Source organism: Artemia franciscana, chromosome 19 (genome assembly GCF_032884065.1).
Source record: "Artemia franciscana chromosome 19, ASM3288406v1, whole genome shotgun sequence".
In the NCBI taxonomy this organism is placed as follows: domain Eukaryota; kingdom Metazoa; phylum Arthropoda; class Branchiopoda; order Anostraca; family Artemiidae; genus Artemia; species Artemia franciscana.
Window position 1 is genome coordinate 26,592,367 of NC_088881.1, and position 24,974 is coordinate 26,617,340.

The window sequence follows — 24,974 nt, forward strand, 5'->3', positions numbered from 1 at the left end:
ACTTCATGAAATTGGACTATATTCGCAATGTTGGTTCGTTTACTGAACTGGATCCTTACCTTTCAAGTGAGTATCTGCCTTTAAACCAGACATATGTGGGAATAGCTGCAACCGATTCCATGCAAGAACTCGAGGATGCTCAAGAGCCAAGTGATAACATTGATCTCTTTTACCAGTCGTGTCGACACTACTATATAGTCCTGATCAAGCAGATCAAAGACCAGTTCAAGTTTGAAGACGAAATTTATGACATTTTGGCTTTAGTTGAACCAAGGAATGCAAGAAATTTGAACCCAAGATCTCTAAGGCTACTATTTGTGAGATTTCCTGTTCTAACAGAAAAGTGTTCCCTCCAGAAAACGGACGTAGAATGGAGGTCACAGGCAATGACTGATGTCACTGAGCTTCATTTGGGAGATGCCCAAGTTGAAGACCTGTCAGTTGAACAATACTGGAAGAAAATACTTGGTCTGAAGACTCGCAGTGGCGAAATCAAGTACCCGGAACTGCGGAAGTACATTTTGCTGATATTCTCGTTACCTTTTAGCAACGTTCCAGCTGAACGTTTGTTCAGCCTCCTGAAATTGATCAAAACAGACATGAGAAATAGTCTCGAAAATGTCACCCTAGTCTCACTGATCCGAGTCAATTACTGGTTGAAAAACGAAGATAAAACTTCATCAACTGTCAGTATACCGAAAGCTGTCGCTGGCTTCAAGACGAAGGCAAACGCTACGTGCGATGAAGTGCTGGAGATGACACTTGTTTGAACTTTTTTATGTATTCTCGTTAGTGTAAAGATGTTATCATTATCTGAAGTAAAAAGATCTCAGTTTGAACTTTTGTATGTATTCTCGTTAGTGTAAAAGATGTTGTTATCATTATCTGAAGTAAAAAGATCTCATGTAAATTCTGTGGAAATCTAGGACAAAATATCCTTTTTTCTAGGGAGAAAAATAGGGAGAAATCAGACCTAAACCCGAGGACTTCCAGGGAAAATTAGTATGAAAATAGGGAGAATTGAAATCGAAAAGTGGAAGCACTGCACCTTGGAGTCCCAGACCAGAAAATAAACCCTAGTCAATAAAACTAACTCAATATTCAAAACAATTCCGAATCGATCCACATAGCAATTTTTGAAGAAATGCTGAGCAATGCTACAGGATGGAAAATCCTTCAATTGCTCCAAGTTGCAATTTAAGGTAAGATTTGGTAAATTTTGCATTTTTAACATTACTTTGTTCAGAAGAAAGTGGACACATCAAACAATGCCAATTTTTATTCTTTTCTCCAAGTGCACCAATCACCTTCATTATATATTATATTTTGAGCCCTTAAACAGGACTCTGAAGCTGACTCCTTGTCCATAGTGTTTGCCATAAGAATTTGGTTAAGAAATTGATCAATTTTAAGATAAAACAAGTGGGTTAATTACCCTATTATTCAGTTATAAACTTTTTATTTTTAATCAATTAATCCAAAGGTTGTGATTTATTGCCGTGTCATCTGATTAACTGATTAATGCTTTATAAATCTTTAGCATAGAATTATAAATATTTTTCTGTACCAAAAAGCCATGTCAAGTGATGTGTTCAAAATACGCAAAGTTTTGAAATAACTCAGAGCAATATCCAAGCATCACTTGGGGGAGGGGGCATTCTTCAGCAGAGTAGCTATTATAATTAGAAAGAGTGTTGAATGGGGAAACAAGGGGTATTTCTCTTTGTTATTATAGTACTTAATTCAGGAAAGGAACTTTGCACTAACATTACCAAAACTATATATACTGATCAATAATAGGACACATTTTTAAAGGGAATATTTCCAGGAATTGGAAACTATGTGTTGCCACAAAATGCATTTTAATAAATGTGTCAGTCATCTATTTTTAATGTCACAGGGGCAGGGCTTCTCCTAGAGTTGGTGGTGCCTGGGGAAAAATTAGCTACAGTGCTCTTTTCCAAATCTAATATAAAAATAATCTCAGAAGTCCCAGCAGTGGCGCCTTCTCCTTCTCATCTGCGGTGTGCAAGGCAGTTTACCCAGGTTGCCCCTCCCCTTGCTTTCAAATAACCCTGCACAAGGTAATCAAACATGCTAAATTTATAACCAAAATTAAACTAGGATTGATTTACAATAGACAATATACTGATATCTATTCACAGAATTTTAGTAGGGGATAGAAGGGTTGTTTTTCAAAATCTAGGTGGGGTAGTTTTTTCAATGAAGATACCAAATCTAAAAGGAATTTTTAAATGAAAATACTTCAAAAAAGTATTCTTCAAAATCCAGTCCCCCCCCCCCCCCTTACATAAAAATGACACCTGTAAGAATAGAGATACAGTAGAAAATGACTATTATGGAAATCCAGTTGAATTGCAATAAAAACTTTTCCTGAGGATGCTCAGCTGGTCACTTAATTCTTCTATAATTTTACTTTCCTTATGTAGAATGCAAGAAAAATGTATCTACTGATTGTAATTATATAATGAAAAAAGAAATTACCAGTGCAACTGCACAAACACAGAAATAAATACACACATAAAACCAAGACATAAAAAAAAAACACAGACATAAAACCAAATATAAAAAAACATAAACTAAAAAAAAAAATTAAACCATATAAACAAAAAAGAAAGACAGAAGGAGAAAGGGAGACCGTTTTCCTACTTAAGTAATTAATATAGATCAGTACTTGAATGAGGCCTTAACCCTACTCATCCATCCAATTACATAGGTCAAACAGCATAGCCATACACAATCAACCACCAAGAATAATCCATTTACAGGCAGTTGTAAGTAAGTATAAGTTGTCATGTAACAAATATTAAAAACAACAAATAAGAAAAAAATTTAATAATAAAAGGCAACAACCCAACACAAGGGCTCGTCAGGGGAATACACACTTGCCTATAGGGTTTTGTCACTTTAATCCCAGAAGGATTCCTCTTTCTTAATGTTTCCAAAAAAGGAGTAATTGAACACTGAAATTGAAAAAGAAAGAAAAATTTATATATAACTAAAGTAAACACAGTTATAGTATTCTATGTAAGACTAAGAGGTGCAATTATATTGTTGCCACATCCTTGTCATGCACATGTTTTTTTCTGAGAGTCAAATGGAGGAAGTTGGCAAAAATACATTATATAGAAAAGCCATATAGGTTTTTTTTTCTTTTCTTTTTTAAAGAGAGTCAGTTATGTCAACATTGTGAATAATATGCAGTTTATATGATAATTGTGGGAAATTATAGAAGAAACTATGAAACTTTTGGATACAGAGGTCCTTTAGCCCCCTTTTTTTCAGAATGATGATAGTAACCGTGCTAATAAGGTGATGAGTAAGTATTAAAGTGCTAGGCATTGTGGCTATTTTGCAACAAAAGTAAAACTGAACTACACTTAAACGCATTAGGAATAGCTTCATTAGAAAGAACAATGTCAATATTTTGTGGAAAAAATAAAAGAACTAAAGGAGTTCTTTCATTTCTTGTCATCAGTGGCATCAACTCAGAAAGATTTTTTTCAAGTGAAATACCTCTGAAAAGGTATGTTCAAAATGTAAAGGGTAAAAACCTTCCCTCCTCCCTAAATTAATGCCACTTCCTGTCATCATTATTTTACCTAGCTAGAACTCAAAATTCCAGTTCAAATGATCCCCCTTTCAGTTTTTCTATGAGTTTTGGATAGTCTCTGGTACTTTATTCAGAGGATTTTTTCCCTTTTCTTCAGAGATTATGCAAATTATTTCATAATCTTAAATACAAAGCAAATTTTAACTTCAAAAAGCAAGCAAGCTAAACTTTGCTCAAATCATTTCTTTTGCTGTTGTTATTGCATTTTGTGGCGTTTACAAAGATCTAGAGGCGGGTGTATTTTTCAAATACAGGGTGGCATAAATTTTTCGTTTTTTCCAATGAAGTACCACTTAATTACCTTAATTTGTACATTGGAGTGATAAGGTCCAATGGATCTGTGTTGTTCCGTTAGTGATGATGGCTGACACCTGTTACTGATGTTGATCATACCAGCAGTATTTCCAGTTCCTGCATGACCACTTGTTATCCAGTGACTTCTTGAAAGTTACAGATGAAGTTACTTACACTGCAGACTCAGAGACAGAATTTTAGTCATTGACAACTCTTTCTGAGAGGAAGTTTTGACGCATTCTTGTGTTCACGTGGCATTTAGAAAGTTTCTTTGAATGACCTCATGTATGGGATTGGTGGGACTTATTCAGGTTGAGGAGACTAGATGTGTTGTTGGAGAGTTTGTGGGTAAGAAGCATGTCACCTCGTCTACAGCAGTATACCAGTGTAGGTAGTTTGATTTTTTTTTAGTCTTTCATCATAGGGGAGGTCTTTCAACCCATCTATAACCTTGGTGGCACATCTCTGCATGCCCTCAAGAAGTCTGGCGTTGCTTTTGCATTGGGGAGCAGCTATGCAGTTTCAAAAGTCAAGGTTGGGTCTTATGATGGCTTTTTAAAATCTAAGAAAGACTTTGGGTAATCTGTTGGTAATAAATCTCTTGAATAGGCCAAGTCCTGTGCTAGCTTTAGAAACCACATTCCTTATGTGGGAGTGAAACTTTAGCTGATTATCAATGGGTACACCCAAGTCCCTTTGTTTGTTGTGGGTTTGAAGATCAGTCTTTCTTTGCTTGTCAGGATCCCACATTGAGTATACTATGTTTTTATTCTTTGGTCCAAAGGGCAAGACACCATTTGCTGATGTTGGATGACAGTAGCCACTCTTCAGCCCACTCTTTGATATGGTTGAGATTGACTTGGAGGCTTGTGCTATGTGCCAGACGAAAGAGCTTGGAATCATCAGCAATTAGTGTGATATTGTTGCTGACCGTGGTGACTAAGTTGTTGATGTAAATCAAGGAGAGGGTTGGGCCAAGGACTGTACCTTGTGGGACACCACTGATTATATCGCAAAGGTTTGTATATATCTTCTGACCACCTGATCTAAGCAGTTTGACCCTTTGTGTGCGTTTTGTGAGAAAACACATGAGCCAATTGACCGTCGTCTGGTTCAGGCCTGTGGAGAGAAGCTTGATGCAGAGCCTTCTGTGGGGAACCTTATCAAATACTTTGGCTAGATCAAGGAGAATGATGTCAACAGGTATACCAGTGTCAAGGAGCTTGGTGATGATGTTATAGATGTCAAGTAGATTGGTTTTCACTGACTTGTTGCGACAGAATCCATGTGGGTTGGTCATGGACTGCATAATTCACAATTCTCTCAAGTAGCTTGGCAATGGTGGGCGTTAGCTGATTGGTCTGTAGTTTTCTGCTCTGAATTTGTCCCCTTTCTTGAAAATGGGAGCCACATGTGCCTCTTTTCAATCAGATGGAATAATGCTGGAGTCAAGCAAAAACTGGGAGATGTTTGTAATGGGTGCAGTGATGATGCTTGCAACTTCTTTCAGTAACCTTGGATGGATGTTGTCTGGTCCAGTAGATTTGTTGGCATCAAGGTCTGAAAGTTGCTTTATTACAGCAGCTTTGTCTACGATTATTTCGGTCATTTGACTGGTGATGTTGGATAGAGGTGCTGGTGGTAGTTGGCCACCTGGTTCGGACGTAAAGACGGAGGTGAACTGTTGGTTTAGCAGCTCTGCAGTTTTTCCTAGATCGGTTACTTCACTATTGTCTTCCCTTGCCAGACGCTTAATGTTGCGGCGGCTATGATCTTTGCTTGAGGCGTAGTTCCAGAATTTCTTGGGGTTGTGTTTGCAGTCGTCTGCAAGTTTGGACTCAAAGTCCAGGTGCAATCGCCTTGCCAGTTGGTGCAGTTTGTTACACACAACAGCAAACTTAGCATAGTTAGCTTTGTCCTCCTTCTTTTTGTACATCTTCCAGTAGCGGGATTTTCGTTTCCTCTCTTTCCTAATTTCCCTGGTCATGTATGGTAGGGCCCTAGGTTCGGGAATCATCTTAAGCAATGTGTGCTGTTTCTCTGCATTGAGAAGAAGGGTTTTAAAGATGTTTCATTTGTCTTCCACAGGTCCTTCAAGGATAATGTCTCAATTAACATTAGATAAATCAGCTCTAATGGATCTGTAGTCACCAAACACTTTCCTGACAAGTCTGTTGGTTATTTTCTTGATTGATGTCTGGATTTCTGGCAGTAGATGGTCGCTCTTTCCAACTTACGACAAGTAGTTGATTTTCTGGGTTGTTCACGAAAGTTAAGTTGAGGAAATGATGGTTTCTGGTGCAAATGATACTGCGTTGGCTGGTCTACAACTTGGGTTGGACTACAAGTTGGACTTTTTCTCTTAACTCTACATTTTAAAACAGTAAAAAACTTTAGCGTAAAGAGCGGGGTGTTGAGAAGGAAAAGCCCCTTTCATATACGGAGTAATTTCTGTTCGTTTTAAGTTTTAATGTCGCTCCTTACTTTCATTTAAAAAACTTGTTTTTTATTTAATTTCTGAACGTTTTTGAATTAATGTATGTTTTGATTTTGGCTCTCCGCAGAGGAATAATTAAAACGAAATTTGTATATTTATTTTTTTTGGCTAAATGGCTTTCTCATAATTTTGATCGAATGACTTTGAGAAAAAAGAGCGGGAGAGGAAGCCTAGTTGCCCTCCGATTTTCGGTTAATTAAAAAGGCAACTAGAACTTTTATTTTTTTTACGAATCTTTTTATAAGTAAAAGATATACGTAACTTATAAATTAGCTTACGTAAAGAACTTTTGTATTCTCATGTTTTTATTACATATATGAGGGGGTTCGCCCCCTCGTCAGTACCTCGCTCTTTACACTAAAGCTTAAATTTTGTCCCAATTCATTAAGAATGACCCCTGAATCACAAAAGCCGCAGAATAAATAGTTGAAATTACTAAAAATACTTTAGCGTAAAGAGCGAGGTATTAGGAGGAGGTGAGCCCCTCATATGGGTAATAATTTCTGTTCGTTTTAAGTTTTAATGCTGCTGCTTACTTCCAGCTGAAAAAAACTTTTTCATATTTATTTTTTCATTTTTTTTTTAAGTAATGCTAGTAAATCCTGCGCTCCCTTCATGGAAATTTTCTTCCCCCATGACAAATTCCTCGATGGAAAGTTCCCCCAGCATATCCCCCTCTTCTCAACCCCTGCCTCCAACCAAAAAATCCTCCTGAAAACGCCTGTACACTTCCCAATAACCATTACTATATGTAAGCACTGGTCGAAGTTTTGAACTTGTAACCCCTCCCACGGGGACTGTGGGGGAGTAAGTCGTCCCCAAAGACATAGTTATAAGGTTTTTCGACTACGCTAAATAAAATGGTTATTTCAGAATTTTGATCCGTTGACTTTGGTAAAATAATTAGCGTGGGAGGGGGCCTAGGTGCCCTCCCACGGTAGGTGTCGGCACTAAGAACTTTTAATTTCCGTTAGAATGAGTCCTCTCGCAACATTCTAGGACAACTGGGTCGATACGATCACCCCTGGGAAAAAAAAACAAACAAACAAACAAATAAACACGCATCCGTGTTCTGCCTTCTGGCAAAAAATATAAAATTCCACATTTTTGTAGATAGGAGCTTGAAACTTCTACAGTAGGGTTCTCTGATACGCTGAATCTGATGGTGTGATTTTCGTTAAGGTTCTATGACTTTTAGGGGATGTTTCCCCCTATTTACTAAATAACGCAAATTTTTTCAGGTTCGTAACTTTTGATGGGTAAGACTAAACTTGATGAAGCTTATATATTTAAAATCAGCATTAAAATGCGATTCTTTTGATGTAGCTATTGGTACCAAAATTCCATTTTTTTTAGTTTTGGTTACTATTGAGCCGGGTCGCTCCTTACTACAGTTCGTTACCACGAACTGTTTGATTGCTGACCTGAGTTCATTGATTTTGTTTGGTAGCTGGTCTATGTTCGTGATAGCTATGCTGAGATTAGTGGATATCCGCAATTATTCTTTGCCATTTGCTTTTGAGTCAGTTATGCTATCATCAACAAAGCTCATCTCTTCTTCTTCCTAGGAAGTGTCTGCAGTTATAAATGAGTCTGACGATCTATCGCTAATAAAGCCACTAAGGGTTACTTAATCATTTTTATTTTTACCAAAAAGGGCATAACTATTTACACTATACATTGATGGCGGGGTGACAATTGGAATCACACCACCATTGCTTCTGGGTTTTTTGGACGATTTGTTTGCCTTGAATGACCAGATCTAGTTCGCCATTAGATACACAATCACGTAGTTCTGTCAGTAGTAGTTTTCTGCTTTCCCTGTCAGCTTTAATCTTATCATGGCGGAACTGTACAGCTTCGTTTTTGTTTCTTCTTTTGTATATGTATTCACGATTTTTCTGGGCAATGGAGGGTGGGTAACTGTGAAGACCATTAGTATGGCATTGTTGGACGGTTCTTGAGCAGACGCTGTAGAAGGTTGCTTATTCAGCCACCTTACACTAGTGATAGTAGCAGGCATGGCGTATTCTTTTTGTAGAAATTCCACAATGTTGGCTTTGTTGGCTGTGTTTTGTGCTTCAACGGACAGTGTAGGGGTGATTGGGACCCCAAAAACAATGATATTGTTTTTATGCTTTTGTCTTTCTCTGTCGGTTTGTAGTGCCTCAGCTACCTTCTTGTCTGTTTCTCTGGCTAGTGTCTTTGAAACAGCTTGCAGGCCGTCTTCTAACTTTTTTTTCATTTCAGTCCGCATGTCATCCATTGTCCAGAGTTTAACTAATTCACTTTCAATGTCCCCAGCTCTTTTTGTAGGACCTGACAGCATATCTTCCATGTTGCTTTTGATATCTTTTGTAAGTTGCTTGGTTGAATTTACAACTACGGTACGGACAATGCTGGCGACATCCTCCTTGCTTATGCCTCTCTTTTGTCGTGGGTCGAGTTCACACAGAGGATAGAGCCAGTGAAACTCGTTTCTATTGCTCAGGGTGTTGATAAGCTTGTATTTGGTCATTGACATCTCGATACACTGAATACCACAGCCGCTTCAAACAATGGTCACAGTTCAAGGCGGCGGATTCCGGCGTCAGTGCTACCCTGCAGAAGGCAAAAATGTCCTCTCCGCTTTTCCGTGGTGAGTTTATCCTACGTTTTGCTACGCGGTACTGTTCTGCCTTCTTCCGGAGAATTTTTGAATTCGGTGAAGAATAGGGGTTTTCTCAAGTTCAAAATTGCGGCTCGTCTAATTCAAAATCAAAACCAAACGTGGATGCACAGATCCAGTACGCATGCGCTGATGGGAGTGTCCACTTAGTGGGCACGGGTAGCAGCTTTGCATCAACAGGTAAATACAGTGTTATGATTGTTCAAATTATGCACGTTTTGTTTGTCAATTTAGCCACTTTCAAAAACTGATAAATGCTCTTAGTCTCTAATAATTTTGAATAATTCACTTCTTATGAGCAGATCTCTAACCTTATAGACAAATAGAAGCAATGATGCTTCCGGTAGTTTGAAAACTTACTAGCGACTCAATCTATAATTGTTAGTCTCCTTCTCTATAAGCATTTGTATGTAAGGCTAGTGTTACTTATTTGTTACTATGATAAAGATTTTAATCAACCAAATTGAAGAATTCTAATAATAAATATTGCTAAACTATATCAGATACAAAATTACACAAACATTATTAATGCTTCTTATATGATGTTGCATATTCTTTCCAAAGTTGCTTAAAATCACTAGTATCCACCGTGTCATCTCGATATATTTGTAAGCCCATTCAATATATCCTCTCTTGTTTGATTATGAAGGCATGATTTTGCTGCTTCAAGGTACTCAAGAATCTTGGTGAGAACTCGATTTCTACTAGTTGAGGAGGTAGTCCCTACCAAGTTTGTTACATATCAGAAAAAAAAAGTCTATTGCTATATATTAGTGCTTAATACCATTTCTCTTTTGACTAATTAAGGCGGGTCTAATGTGACGGGGTAGTTTTTTTTACTCTAAATTATGCAGGTGAATTGGAGAAGAGATAAATAAAATTTTTAAACCTAGGATGCTTCAGTAAAAAAAAAGGTCCAAATACTTATAATTTTATAGATTTAGTTTTGTTTTGTTGAGGGTTTTTGTTAAAGATTTGGTCAATGTTTGGGTGTTCTGCATTCTTACAGTTTTGTAGTCATGGGTTAATATTTTTTTGTGACACTACATTATTAGTTTTCCATTATTAACTGGCTATAAACAAGTTTTACATATTTGATTTAAAGCTTGTGTAACATTTTAAAATGTGCATTAAAACTCTAGATGATTGGCTTTTTGCTGTCTTGGAAACCTGTAGACATAAGTTGGCTAAAGTTTCAGGAATATATCAGGAGCATGAATAATTCATATATAGATATGGAGCATATAGTTTAAGTTTGATTTACAGTGATTTCGTCAGTGTTGCCATGTTGAACCGCGAAAACAAATAAGCTAAAACTAACTAGTTAAATTTGACAGTGGTTTTCATGTCGAAAACCATTCAGTATCCACTAATGCTGCTGCTTAATGCTGTTTACTGTTTGTTTGTAAAAAAGTTGGTGCTTACTTGGAAAAGGTGTCTCAAATACCATCGTCAAATTTAACTAGTTAGTTTTGCTTATTTGTTTCCACAATTCAACATGGCAACACTGACGAAGAAGGGGTAGTTGTCTTTGGGAATCTTCTTCCAAAGAGCACTGACTGAAGGGATACTCTGTTATAAAAAAATTGCAATGCCTTAGAATAAACAAGGGGCTGTCCACTTTCAGAAATCGCGTACACCAGGTGGCGCATGCCAAGCGTGGTGAAAGTGTGGCTTGACATAGAACTATGCAGCACGTGTGGTTCTACGAAATGTACACCAGATAGTGGGCAGTGGGAAGCCCCTTGAGAATAGATTCGCAACAGAAATGATGCTCCTGGGTTTGCTATTTTCTGACTTGTAAGATTTTAAAGATATTTAAAAATCTGTTGCTGAAAAAGTACATTGTAATGTGGCTTCAAATCCCGTTCAAGTCGCTGGAATTATGTTTCAAAAACATAAGGGTCAATGAAAACTAATAGGGAAAGGGATAGGAAGAAGAAGTTCCCCTTAAGATTGGTCAAGAAGACCAATTTTATAAGGGAACTCTTGAGATTGATCAACCCAAATACAATAGGGACCAACTTTAAATTTGTTATTTGAGTAAAAAAATCAACTAGCCCTCTGTCTTAAATAACTCTTTAAAAATCATTGAAACAAGTGAAAACACTATATATCATTGGTTCCTGGCTGGTCACCAGAAGACCAAGCTTGTGAATTTAATGTAAAACTGGCCCCATTTATCATATAAAAGTGTCTTTAATATTTGAATATGATCAACAATGTGAGAATTGGCAAAGATTGGTGAATTTTGCTCTCCTGAATTGCCTTATGATCACTGGTGCAGTTTTTCGTGATGGACTTAGTCAAACAGTTCGTGGTAACGAACTGTAGTAAGGAGCGACCCGGCTTAGTAGTAACCGAAACTCTAAAAAACAGAATCTTGACACCAATAGTTACATCAAAAGAATCAAATTTTAACGCTGATTTTAAATATATAAATTTCATCAAGTTTAGTTCCACCCATCAAAAGTTACGAGCCTGAGAGAATTGCCTTATTTTATAAAATAGGGGAAAACAACCCCCTAAAAGTCATAGTATCTTAACGAAAATCACACCATCATATTCCGCGTATCAGAAAACCCGACTGTTAAAGTTTCAAGCTCCTATCACCAAAAATGTGGAATTTTGTATTTTTGCCAGAAGCCAGATCACGGATACGTGTTCATTTGTTTTTCGTTTTTTTTTCCCAGGGGGGATGGTATCGATCCTTCTCGAGGGCTCATTCAAACGGAAATTGAAAGCTCTAGTGCCCTTTTTAAGTGACCAAAAAATCGGAGGGTATCTAGACCCCCTCCAACGATTTAAATGTGAAAGTTATGCAGCTAAATCGTCAATTATCCTGAGGTAAAAGAAGCGCTAGAAGTCAATACACTTGGCTGCGCTGAAGTTGAATACGTCCATTCAAGTTGTTCTGAAAGATGGACGGGATGACCTCAAATAATGAGTTAACGTGTATGGTTAGTATCCCCCTAACTTAAAAAACAAAAATGAAAGCAAGTCATTTCGATCAAACGCTTTTCTACAAGTATGAACCCTCTCCCCCTAATAGAATGAGGCTTTAACTACGAGCTGAATAAAGTTACAGTTGTTATTACCATTTCTCAGACGATCAAGTTTACAAGTGTTAATGAAATGAAAGCGAAAATTCTAACAGCAAAGTAGTTAACAACCCTAAAGGTCAGAAAGTGAGGAACCTACCAAGAATGGGGGGGTGATAGCTGGAAAACTAAATTTGACGATGTAGTCCCTAGATTTTTGAAGCAGTTCAGAAGCCTTAGCATCATCATCATTAGTCTGATGTTTGATCTTATTCTTTTTTTGCTTCCTTGTAAGTGCTTCATTCTGTTTTGATTCTGCTTGCCTCTTCTACTTTCCCTGTGCTTTCATTTCTTTTAATTTCTTTTCTTGTTTCTCATATTCTTCTTCTATCTCCTCCCTTTTTTGCACAACCATTCTCTTAAACATTGAATGAAACTCATATTCTTTATAGTAATGCAATTTCTTTTGGTCTAAATGAATAATATCTGTACTGACGTTGTCCAAGAAGGATTGATCATGAGAAACAATCAGCCAAGTTTTTTTTCCAATCCTGAAGATATTTATCAAGCCAAATAACTGCGTTCATATTTAAGTGGTTTGTGGGTTCATCAAGTATAAGAAGAGTGGGTTCTAAGTATAAGGCTCGTGCGACCTAAAAAGAAAGCAGCCAAGACATATAGTGACAGTGAAGCAGATTCCGTAGAGGAAAATAATAAAGGAAAGAAGAATGCGAAAGCCATAGAAAGCAAAAAAAAGGAAAGAAGGAATTCAGTGATGTAGAAATAAATTCAGAAAAAGAAAGTAGTAAGAAAACAAAAGGAAAGAAAAATTTAAAAGCAGCAGATCAAAAGAAGAAAGGGGACAAAGATGACATAGATGAAGAAATAAACTTAGTTAGTGACAAAGAAGAAGTGGCCTCTAAGAAGAACGGGGGTAGAGCCAATAGGAAAGCAGCCGATCTTGAGACTGAAGTTGCCATATCTAAAGAAAGTGCTCCCAAAGTAAAACAAAAAAAGGCAAAGGAAAAGCCGTAGACACTGGATTTGGGTCAGAAGATGAAGCTGATTTACTCTCTCAGCAACTGAAAAAGATTGAATTAGCAGAAAAAGAGGAAGATGAATCTGAAGGTAAATAAAATACTTTTTAATTCAGGCATATGCCAAATATTATAGGAAACTCATAACGAAACGAAATAATTTTTCTTTGGCAGCTAGTTCAAGTCAAGTTTAACCATCTTTTATTCTGTTACTAGATATGTCAATGTACGAAAATGTGGGAGGGGGCAGAGTTTATTTTTCAAAATCTATCGGCGGAGGGGCAAAAGGTATTTTGGAAATATAGGGAGGCAATTTTGTTGTCTTTTTGGTTCGTTTTAATGAAAATACTATAAAAGGGTATTTGTGGTAAAATGCAAAAAAATGTATATTTACAAAATCTAAGATTGCCTCTGCCTCCTTCTCTAGATCCGTATATTTCAAGTAAAGGCTAAAGCTTGTTTGGACTCAATCTGGAGTTTTTATGGCACTTGGTATTAAACAAGTGACATATAGCAATCGCAAATTCTGTCGGTTTGTCGGTCCCGGTTTTGCTACTTTAGGCACTTTAGGCACTACGATCTGGTGATATTGGGGGGGGGGGGAGTTGGGAGGGGGAAACCTAAAATCTCGGAAAACACTTAGAGTGGAGGGATCCGGATGAAACTTGGTGGGAAAAATAAGCGCAAGTCCTAGAAACATGATTTACATAACCGGAATGAATCCGGTCTCTTTGGGGTAGCTGGAGGGGGGGTAATTCTGAAAAATTAGAAAAAATGAGGTATGTTTAACTTATGATCTCAATGAAATTTGATATTTAGAAGGATATCGTGTCTCAAAACTCTTATTTTAGGTCCTGACCGGATCTGGTGACATTGGGGGAGTTTGGGGTGGGGGAACCTAAAATGATGGAAAACGCGTAGATTGGATGGATCGGGATGAAACTTGGTGGGAAAAATAAGCAGAAGTCTTAGATACGTGATTTACATAATTGGAACGGATCCGCTCTATTGGGGGGGGGGGGGTAATTATGAAAAATTAGAAAAAATTACGTCTTTTTAACTTACGAAGAAGTGATTGGATCCTCATGAAACTTCATATTTAGAAGGACCTCGTAACTCAGATCGCTTTTTTAATTCTCAACCAGATCCGACGTAATTGGGGGGGGGGCATTTGGGGTGGGGACCGGAAATCTTAGAAAATACTTTAAGCAGTGAGATCAGGATGAAACTGGATGGGAAGAATAAGATACGTGACTGACATAACCGGACCGGATATGCTCTCTTTGGGGTAGTTGGGGGAAGGGGGGTTAATTGTGAAAAACTAAAAAAATCAGGTATTTTTAACTTACGAACGGGTGACCGGATCTCAATGAAATTTGATATTTAGAAGGATATCGTGTCTCAAAGCTCTTATTTTAAGTCCCGACCGGATCTCGTGACATTGGGGAAGTTTAGGGTGGGGGAACCTAAAACGATGGAAAACGCTTAGATTGGAGGAATCGCGATGAAACTTGGTGGGAAAATAATCAGAAATCTTAGATACGTGATTTACATAATTGGAACGGATCTGCTCTATTGGGGGGTGGGGGGCTAATTCTGAAAAATTAGAAAAAATGACGTATTTTTAACTTACGAAGGAGTGATCGGATCTTCATGAAACTTCATATTTAGAAGGATCTCGTAACTCAGATCTCTTATTTTAAATCTCAACTTTATCCAGCGTAAGTGGGGGGGGCAGTTGGGGGGTACCGGAAATCTTAGAAAATACTTAAAGCGGTGAGATCAGGATGAAACTGGATGGGAAGAATAAAAACCTGTCTAAGATACGTGACTGACATAACCGGACCGGATCTGCTCTCTTTGGGGTAGTTGGGGGGGGGGGGGGTTAATTCTGAAAAACTTAAAAAAATGAGGTATTTTTAACTTACGAACGGGTGATAGGATCTCAATGAAATTTGATATTTAGAAGGATATCGTGTCTCAGAGCTCTTATTTTAAATCCCGACCGTGTCTGGTGACATTGGGGGGGGGGCGGGAATTGGGAGGGGGAAACCCTAAACTCGGAAAACACTTAGAGTGGAGTGATCACGATGAAACTTGGTGGGAAAAATAAGCCCAAGTCCTAGATACATGATTAACATAACCGGAATGGATGCGCTCTCTTTTCTATTAGTTGGGGGGGGGGGGGGTTAATTCTGAAAAATTAGAAAAAATGACGTATTTTCAACTTACGAAGGAGTGATCGGATCTTAATGAAATTTCATATTTAGAAGGACCTCGTAACTCAGATCTCTTATTTTAAATCTCAACTTTATCCAGCGTAAGTGGGAGGGGGGGCAGTTTGGGGGGTACCGGAAATCTTTGAAAATACTTAAAGCGGTGAGATCAGGATGAAACTGGATGGGAAGAATACTGTCTAAGATACGTGACTGACATAACCGGACCGGATCTGCTCTCTTTGGTGGAGTTATGGGGGGGGGTGGTAATTTTGAAAATTGAGGTATTTGTAACTTTCGAAAGGGTGACCAGATCTTAATGAAATTTTATATTTAGAAGGATCTTGTGCTTTAAAGCTCTAATTTTAAAATCCGACCAGATCCTGTGACATTGGGGGGATTGGAGGGGGAAACCGGAATTCTTGGAAAACGTGAAAATTGGGGGTATTTTTATATTACTAATAGGTGATCGAATCTTACTGAAATTTGATATTTAGAAGGAATCCATGTCTTAGAGCTCTTATTTTAAATCCCGACCAGATCTTTTGCCATTGGGGGGAGTTGGAGGGGGAAATCTTGAAAAACACTTTGAGTGGAGGAATCGGGATGAAGCTTGGTGGATAGAATAAGCAAATGTCCTTAATACGTGATTGACTGAACCGTACTGGATTCAGTCTCTTTGGGGGAGTTGGGGGGAGGGGTTCAGTGATTTGGCAAGTTTGGTGCTTCTGGACGTGCTAGGACGATGAAAATTGGTAGGCGTGAGTGAGCTGCACAAATTGACTTTATAGAGTCTTTTTCCAGATTCGACCATCTGGGGGGCTAAAGGAAGAGGAAAAATTAGAAAAATTTAGGTATTTATAACATACGAGTGGGTGATCGGATCTTAATGAATTTTGATATCTAGAAGGACATCGTGACTGAGAGCTCTTATTTTAAATCCTGACCGGCATTAAGCCTCTGAATTTCCTTTTAAATCAATCTATTGATTCATAGAATTTTCCTAGAGCTCATACCATATGATCTCTTGGCTCTTAGCTCTCCATGCCTCGTCACAAGTGCCATATGAGCTCTTAGCTCTTGTCCAAAGCAAGCTTATTCTTTTATTTTAAACTATACTTTATTGTTTATTGCTGTTTGGGATAGGTTAGTGCAAGGAGCATAGGCTAGTTGGTTCCATACTCTCCCCTTTTAAAAAAGCTAGATTAGAACAGTCTGAGTGCAACACAGGTATTTTCTGCCTCCGTTTAGAAAATGCAATGAAAAACCTTTGCATAGAGTATATTTCCTCCAAAGTCACTCCCATTTATATTCCTCATTCCTCAGGGCTCTTCCCAGCCTGTTCATATCTTGTATCCTGTTTGTTGCTGTACCTCTATATGTGAACAAACTTTTGTCCCATACACTATATAGACTGAATAATACATATACATCTTGCTAGTATCCCTTTACATAAATAATAATGCTAAATAATGTATCCTGCTAGTTTCCCTTTTCTTATAGCTTGGTACAGACACTGCCCATGTTTTGCATTTGTTCACCCGTTTTTTACCTTCCTTTTTTAATGTCCATTTTAATTTTGTTTATGTTTGTGTGGGTTTTATTAAGTTTTACCCATTTTTACCTTTCTGACATGTTATGATGAGTCTCAGTTTAAATAATGTCCAATGAATAGATTTTCATTTAGACAAATTTTATTTCAACATTCTTTTATCAGTGTTTTAGTATTAGTTGCTATTCGCGTTTTCTTTCGTCGTGTTTTATTTATTCAACCCAAATAGGGAAATTAGCCCTTTGGGACTTCTGATAGCAAATTTTTGAAATAAATATCTTCTCTAATTAAAATGAAATGCGGAGCATTTATTATTTTTGACTAAAATATACTAGGTTAGGACTATTTTTCCTGCATTTAATATTTCACAGCTTGTTCGTTTTTACATTTTTCGTGATCCTTGACAATTATTTCTTTCTTGGACTATATTTTAATTATTATGGTATTTTTGTTTTTGACTAAAAGATAAATTGTTTGGGGCAAGCCTATTTACGTGTATCTTGTTTTAATATATATTTGATTGAAATCACTTTTACAACCACGAAATAGCCAGGTAGGCATTAGTCCACATGGGCTCAAGTTTACAAAGAAGAAAAAAAGCAATTGCAAACCACAAAATCAAAGAATAATAAACTTGCTTCCCCAAATAGCCTGTAAAAGCAGCAAATAGTCAACTAAGATCCTGTCAACTATTGTATTAAATCATAGAAAGCTCAGTTCAGACAATTACAGACCGATGACCAAAAATGATGACAATTTTTTGCAATGACAAATAAAAACCATGACACTTTATCCTACGCCATAAAGAAAGCGACACTCTTCACAATGACAGAATAGCAATGATAACTGCACACGGCGGCAGAAAAAAAAAGTAATGACACTTTTGGAAATGACAAAAAAAAACATGATAAAAATATTTTTGGCGAACTTTCTGGAGACTATTCAGCTAATAATATCATAAATTGCGTCCTTCGATGTTTCTTTATATCATATGTGTATAGAAGATCTATAAATAATATTTGTAACAGAAACAAGAAAGCTATGTCGAATCAAACTTAAATTTTTTCCTTTCCAGATTATTAAAACATGATTTTAAACAGTCTTAAACATTTTCTTACCTCTGTTAAGAAATTGCAGTTGATAGCCCATATCTTCGAATTGGGTGCAATTGAACGGGCTTCAGATGAAATGTGTCCACAATTACCGTAATGACCATACAAAAACTTATAAGCAACTTTGACACTTCTCAGTTTTTTCTCTTTGATTTCTATATTGTAGAGAAGGCCACACCTCCTTGCATATCTCCAAACTATGATAATAATAATGAAGACAAATATAATGAAAACTCTCTGACAAAATACTTCTATTTCACTGTCCCTTGTATAACTTCCAAACTCCAAGATGGTACATCCCATAATGTACCCAAATATAATGTACGCCAAAGATAAATCACTCAACATGGACACTTCCATCTTTGAACTAGAAAAAAAAAGATTTTTTTTTTAAATTAATAAAGCAGAGAATTTGTTTCTGATAAAGCAAACTGCTATTTATAATAAAATGCAGTAGCAAGAGCAAAGCAATTATTTTTAGTTCAGTTTAGATTTTGTTGTTGTTGTTAACCTTTGCTTTTGATTCAAAATTATGAAATAATTTGCAAAATCTTTGAAGAAAGGGGGAGACAAAGGTTTAAATTCTGGTTAGGTATCAGTGGTGACGACAACCACTGGCATCAATTGGAGGTGGGTTCATGTGACCCCTAGATTTTGAAAATATCTTTTTAGTGATCACCATCACTTGATAGTGGTGATCAAAATAGTCACACTTTGAACTTTAGTCGAGTGAATTATTCAAAATTACTAGAGACTAAGAGTATTTATCACTGTTTGAAAGTGGCTAAATTGACAAACAAAAAGTGCATAATTTGAACAATCGTAACACTGTATTTACCTGTTGATGCCAAGCTGCTACCCGTGCCCACAAAGTTGAGCTTGAGTTGTAAACTTGAGCCAAAGTTGTAAACTTGAGCCCATGTGGACTAATGGCTACTTGGCTATTTCGCGGCTGTAAAAGTGATTTCAATCAAATATATATTAAAAACAAGATACACGTTAATAGGCTTGCCCCAAACAATTTATCTTTTAGTCAAAAACAAAAATACCATAATAATTAAAATATAGTCCAAGAAAGAAATAATTGTCAAAGATCACGAAAAATGTAAAAACGCACAAGCTGTGAAATATTAAAAGCAGGAAAAATAGTCCTAACCTAGTATATTTTAGTCAAAAATAATAAATGCTCTACTGATTAGAACATGGTCAACACAAGAAAAATATGTCAAGGAGCGTGAAAGTTATCAATACGCAAAAGATGTAAAAATATTAAAACAGGAAAAATAGCCCTAACCTGGCATTTTTTAATCAAAAATAATAAATTCTATATTAATTCAAACATGATCAACACAAGAAAAACTTGTCAAAGATCACGAAAGTTATCAAAATGCACAAGCCGTGAAATATCAAAAGCTGGAAAAATGACTGTAACCTAGTACCTTTAATCAAAATAATAAACACTATATTAATTAAAACATGTTCAGCACAAGAAAAATTTCGAAAAAACACGAAAGTTATCGAAATGCACAAGCTGTGAAACATTCAAAGCAGGAAAAATGGCCTCAATATAGTATCTTTTAGTCAAAAACTATATAAATTAAAACATGGTCAGCAGAAGAAAAATTTGTCTAAAAGCACAAGCTAAGAATTATTAGAAGCACGAAAATGGCCCCAACCTAGTATCTTTCAGTCAATAATAATAAACGCATTATTGATTAATGGGTCAACACAAGAAAAATTCCCGAAGAGTGTGAAAATTATGGAAACGCAAAATTTGTGAAATATTAAAAGCAGGAAAAATAGCCCTAACCTAGCATTTCTTAATCAAAAATAATAAATTTTATGTTAATTCAAACATGATCAACACAAGAAAAACTTGCCAATGAGCACGAAAGTTATCAAAATGCACAAGCCGTGAAATATTAAAAGCTGGAAAAATGACTGTAACCTAGTACCTTTAATTAAATAATAAACGCTATATTAATTAAAACATGTTCAGCACAAGAAAAATTTCCAAAAAGCACGAAAGTTATCGAAATGCACAAGCTGTGAAACACTGAAAGCAGGAAAAATGGCCTTAATGTAGTATCTTTTAATCAAACACTATATAAATTAAAACACGGTCAACACAAGAAAAATTTGTCTAAAAGCACAAGCTAAGAATTATTAGAAGCACGAAAATGACCCCAACCTAGTATCTTTCAGTCAATAATAATAAACGCATTATTGATTAATGGGTCAACACAAGAAAAATTCCCGAAGAGTGTGAAAATTATGGAAACGCAAAATTTGTGAAATATTAAAAGCAGGAAAAATAGCCCTAACCTAGCATTTCTTAATCAAAAATAATAAATTTTATGTTAATTCAAACATGATCAACACAAGAAAAACTTGCCAATGAGCACGAAAGTTATCAAAATGCACAAGCCGTGAAATATTAAAAGCTGGAAAAATGACTGTAACCTAGTACCTTTAATTAAATAATAAACACTATATTAATTAAAACATGTTCAGCACAAGAAAAATTTCCAAAAAGCACGAAAGTTATCGAAATGCACAAGCTGTGAAACACTGAAAGCAGGAAAAATGGCCTTAATATAGTATCTTTTAATCAAACACTATATAAATTAAAACATGGTCAACACAAGAAAAATTTGTCTAAAAGCACAAGCTAAGAATTATTAGAAACACGAAAAATGGCCCCAACCTAGTATCTTTCAGTCAATAATAATAAACGCATTATTGATTAAATGGTCAACACAAGAAAAATTCCCAAAAAGTATGAAAGTTATGGTAACGCATAATTTGTGAAATATTAAAAGCAGGAAAAATGGCCCCTAATATAGTATCTTTTAGTCAAAAATGATATATTTTATATTGAAAAAAAGTAAGCATAAGAGAAATTTGACAAAGAGCACGAAAGTTATCAAACTGCACAAGCTAAAAATTATTAGAAGCACCAAAAATGGTCCGAAGATTTTATCTTTTAATCTGAAATAAAAAGTACTAAAAAACTAAAATAAGGTCAGCACATGAAAATTTGTCAACGAGCACAAAGGTTATCAAAACACACAAGAAAGCACGAACTAAACTCGACACGAAGATCTGTGAACATCACTCTGACCTGGAGCAAATCTGGTGGCATTTTGGTACTTTCACAGCTGCTTCTCTTGGGAGTTGGGATCTAAGAAAGGCAGACAGAGGGGTGTTCTTGTGGATGGATGGAGGAGGAAAATTGAATCAAATTTTGTGCACAATTTCACACGACAGAATAAAAAGGGAGTTGAATTCTAATGCTTTTAGACAAAAAGAGTATGGCAACAGGGAACTTCCAAAGATACTTTATAGTAATTTCTTCTGAACTCTTAAACTTTTACTGATCAAGTTCAATAAAATTTCAGTTCTCGAATATGAATGGGATCCAATGGTGTATCCAGGATTTTTGTTCAGGAGGGGAAGGGGTATCTTCTTTCGGGGGATAGGTTTACAATTAAAGGCTAAATAAATACGTCAGAAATCTGTTTACCGTATATGCATTTTGTTACGTTTTTACGAGCCAGAAAAAAATCAGGGAGGGGGGGGGGGGTTCAAAGTCGGTACCCCTTTATATACAGTCTTTACGGTATAATTTCAATGCAAAATACATATAAGAACGCTCGCTCATTATTCATTGGTTCTCTGGTGCATTTTTACTGATTCATCTTCTTTGTAAACTTGAGTCTATGTGAACTATTGGTTATTCATAGTGGTGTATTATTTGATTTTTGTTTTCTTTGTAGACTTAAGTCCGTCCATATCGATTATTGGCCAATGGCTACTTGGCTATTTACTGTTTACAAAAGTAATTTCACAATTCAGGCCTGTTGATCATTATATTGTCTGCTTTATCATCTTCTTTGTAAATTAGAGACTATTTAGACTTCTGTGTAAAATTGAGTCTGTTTTGTATGAAGAGGAAAATGAAGGACGAGAAGAGGAAGTTTACTTTAAGGTGGATCCTAGTGAGTAGCAATAAAAGTGGGGCTTTCCAGGTAGAGAAAAAATTTTATCGCTTGAAAATAGGGAAATTTGTTTGGGGAATGAGGTAACTAAGATCTGTCCCTACCATTGGACATAGAAGATGTTTAATTTTTTGAGCTTTTGTGAGAATTGAAACCGAAAGAGTTGAGAGAAACATTTTTCAGTGATTATTTAATAGAAGGAATTGGCTGAATGATATTAAACAACATAGCTTTTCAGGAACAAAAGAATTTGGATAGGAATGGTGGTATGGGCAGAGCCGTTTCTAGGGTTGGTCGTGCCCGGGGAAAAAATTATAGCAGCACGCCCCTCCCGACCCAAATATAATAAAAAAAAACAGAATCAAAATGAAAAAATTTGATCATAGTGGACAATTTACTGCCACGACACCCTTGCCCCCTTCAGCTGTGGTGCTTAAAACAGCTGACCTGGTCCCCCCCCCCTTCTAGAAATGGCTCTCGGTATGAATGAGTACACCTAATACACGCAATTTTCTTCGGGATTTCTCCTTTATTTATAACCTGGAGTCTAGGTTTCTTGAAGCGCTTGCGTATATTAATCATGGGCCATTTGGTCCATTAGTCCTGATGTCGGTGATAGTATTATTTGCTGGGTATAAAATACCTGAGCGGCTACTAAGAGCGGCTCAGTCACGTTTATACGTTTTGTATCAGTCACGTTACTATTGAGTCACTTCACTCCTTACTTACAGTTCCGTATTACGAATTGTTTGATTATTTCCCTAAGCAACGTCGCTTTAATTTCATTAAAAGAAACAGGATTTGTCTGAAAAAAGTCTGCTCGACATGTTAATATGGATTTGACAGCAATTTTCATTTAGCTGAGAAGTAGGTCTTATGCAAAGAGAGCTCTTAAGCTCACTTGCAAGGTCCCCTTGCTTTGAATTTGCCGATAATTTTTGCATTCCAATGTCCTTTCTTTTTACAGGAATTAGGTGGAAATAATTTTTTTTTTTTTTTATTTCAACGAAGTTTGCTAATCTCATGTTTAAACCTCAAATATTTTTTTTTGAAACTTTTTTTTTCGCGTAACTTTTGTGTCAATATGTTGAATAGAATTTACATTCAAATTTAGCTTTTAAATGTACTTCTTTTTTCAGGCCGCCGCCCCCTTGTTTAGTTTCAGTCACCGCCTTTTTTTGGTTATATCTTTTAATTTGAGTTATAGATTAGTAAGTTAAAAACAATTATTGGGTATAATCTAAAGGCACTTTATTATAATTTGTTTTAACTGTAATTTATTTTTCAAACACAAGATGGGGAGGGGGATTATTTTCGTATCTTAAAAAATGATTCAAAAAAGGTATTGCTCCTCTAATTCTCTCTAATTTCTCTAATATAACTCCTCTAATTCAGTTCATCGAATTCCTCTAATTCAATGTTCCTCCATTCTTGCTCCTCTAACATTCATTTTCCCGTTTTTATCTTTCGGCTGAAACTGTTTGCCTTCGGCAGGGTTTCCATGACTTGCCAAGAAGTGCACCAAAGTGAGACTTCACCATCACCCAGCAGTCGCGGAAAAAGATGTTTTTCTTTTTTTGGAATTATGTTTGAATTTTTTTTTGAATTATAATGTTTGAATTAATATAGAATTTATTATTTTTGATTAAAAAATGCCAGGTTAGGGCTATTTTTCCTGCTTTTAATATTTTTACATCTTTTGCGTATTGATAACTTTCACGCTCCTTGACATATTTTTCTTGTGTTGACCATGTTCTAATTAGTAGAGCATTTATTATTTTTGACTAAAATATACTAAAATATACTAGGTTAGGACTAGTTTTCCTGCTTTTAATATTTCACAGCTTGTGCCTTTTTACCTATATTTCAATTATTATGTTATTTTTGTTTTTGACTAAAAGATAAATTGTTTGGGGCAAGCCTATTAACGTGTATCTTGTTTTAATATATATTTGATTGGAATCACTTTTACAGCCACGAAATAGCCAAGTAGGCATTGGTCCACATGGGCTCAAGTTTACAACTCAAGCTCAACTTTGTGGGCACGGGTAGCAGCTTTGCATCAACAGGTAAATACAGTGTTATGATTGTTCAAATTATGCACTTTTTGTTTGTCAATTTAGCCACTTTCAAACACTGATAAATGCTCTTAGTCTCTAGTAATTTTGAATAATTCAATCCACTAAAGTTCAAAGTGTGACTGTTTTGATCACTACTATCAAGTGATGGTGATCACTAAAAAGATATTTTCAAAATCTAGGGGTCACATGAACTCACCTCCAATTGATGCCAGTGGTTGTCGTCACCACTGATACCTAACCAGAATTTTAACCTTTGTCTTCCCCTTTCTTCAAAGATTCTGCAAATTATTTCATAATTTTGAATCAAAAGCAAAGGTTAACAACAACAACAAAAATCTAAACTGAACTAAAAATAGTTGCTTTGCTCTTGTTACTGCATTGTATTATAAACAGCAGTTTGCTTTATCAGAAACAAATTCTCTGCTTTATTAATTAAAAAAAAAATCCTTCGTTTTCTAGTTCAAAGATGGAAGTCTCCATGTTGAGTGATTTATCTTTGGTGTACATTATATTTGGGTACATTATGGGATGTACCATCTTGGAGTTTGGAAGTTATACAGGGAACAGTGAAATAGAAGTATTTTGTCAGAGGGTTTTCATTATATTTGTCTTCATTATTATTATCATAGTTTGGAGATATGCAAGGAGGTGTGGCCTTCTCTACAATATAGAAATCAAAGAGAAAAAACTGAGAAGTGTCAAAGTTGCTTATAAGTTTTTGTATGGTCATTACGGTAATTGTGGACACGTTTCATCTGAAGCCCGTTCAATTGCACCCAATTCGAAGATACGGGCTATCAACTACAATTTCTTAACGGAGGTAAGAAAATGTTTAAGACTG

The 24,974-nt window shown here is 36.1% G+C and overlaps 1 protein-coding gene and 1 long non-coding RNA gene across 2 annotated transcripts in view; both read left to right on the plus strand.

Annotated features, from left to right (window-relative positions):
• LOC136039490 (syntaxin-binding protein 5-like) overlaps positions 1-24,974 on the plus strand; it is a gene marked incomplete in the record, with an annotated part of 340,696 nt that overhangs the window by 303,739 nt on the left and 11,983 nt on the right.
• LOC136039493 (uncharacterized) lies at positions 536-24,974 on the plus strand. The gene is made up of 4 exons (XR_010620460.1): positions 536-1,202; positions 12,587-13,262; positions 24,027-24,121; positions 24,593-24,974. It is a non-coding gene; the product is annotated as an uncharacterized LOC136039493 (long non-coding RNA).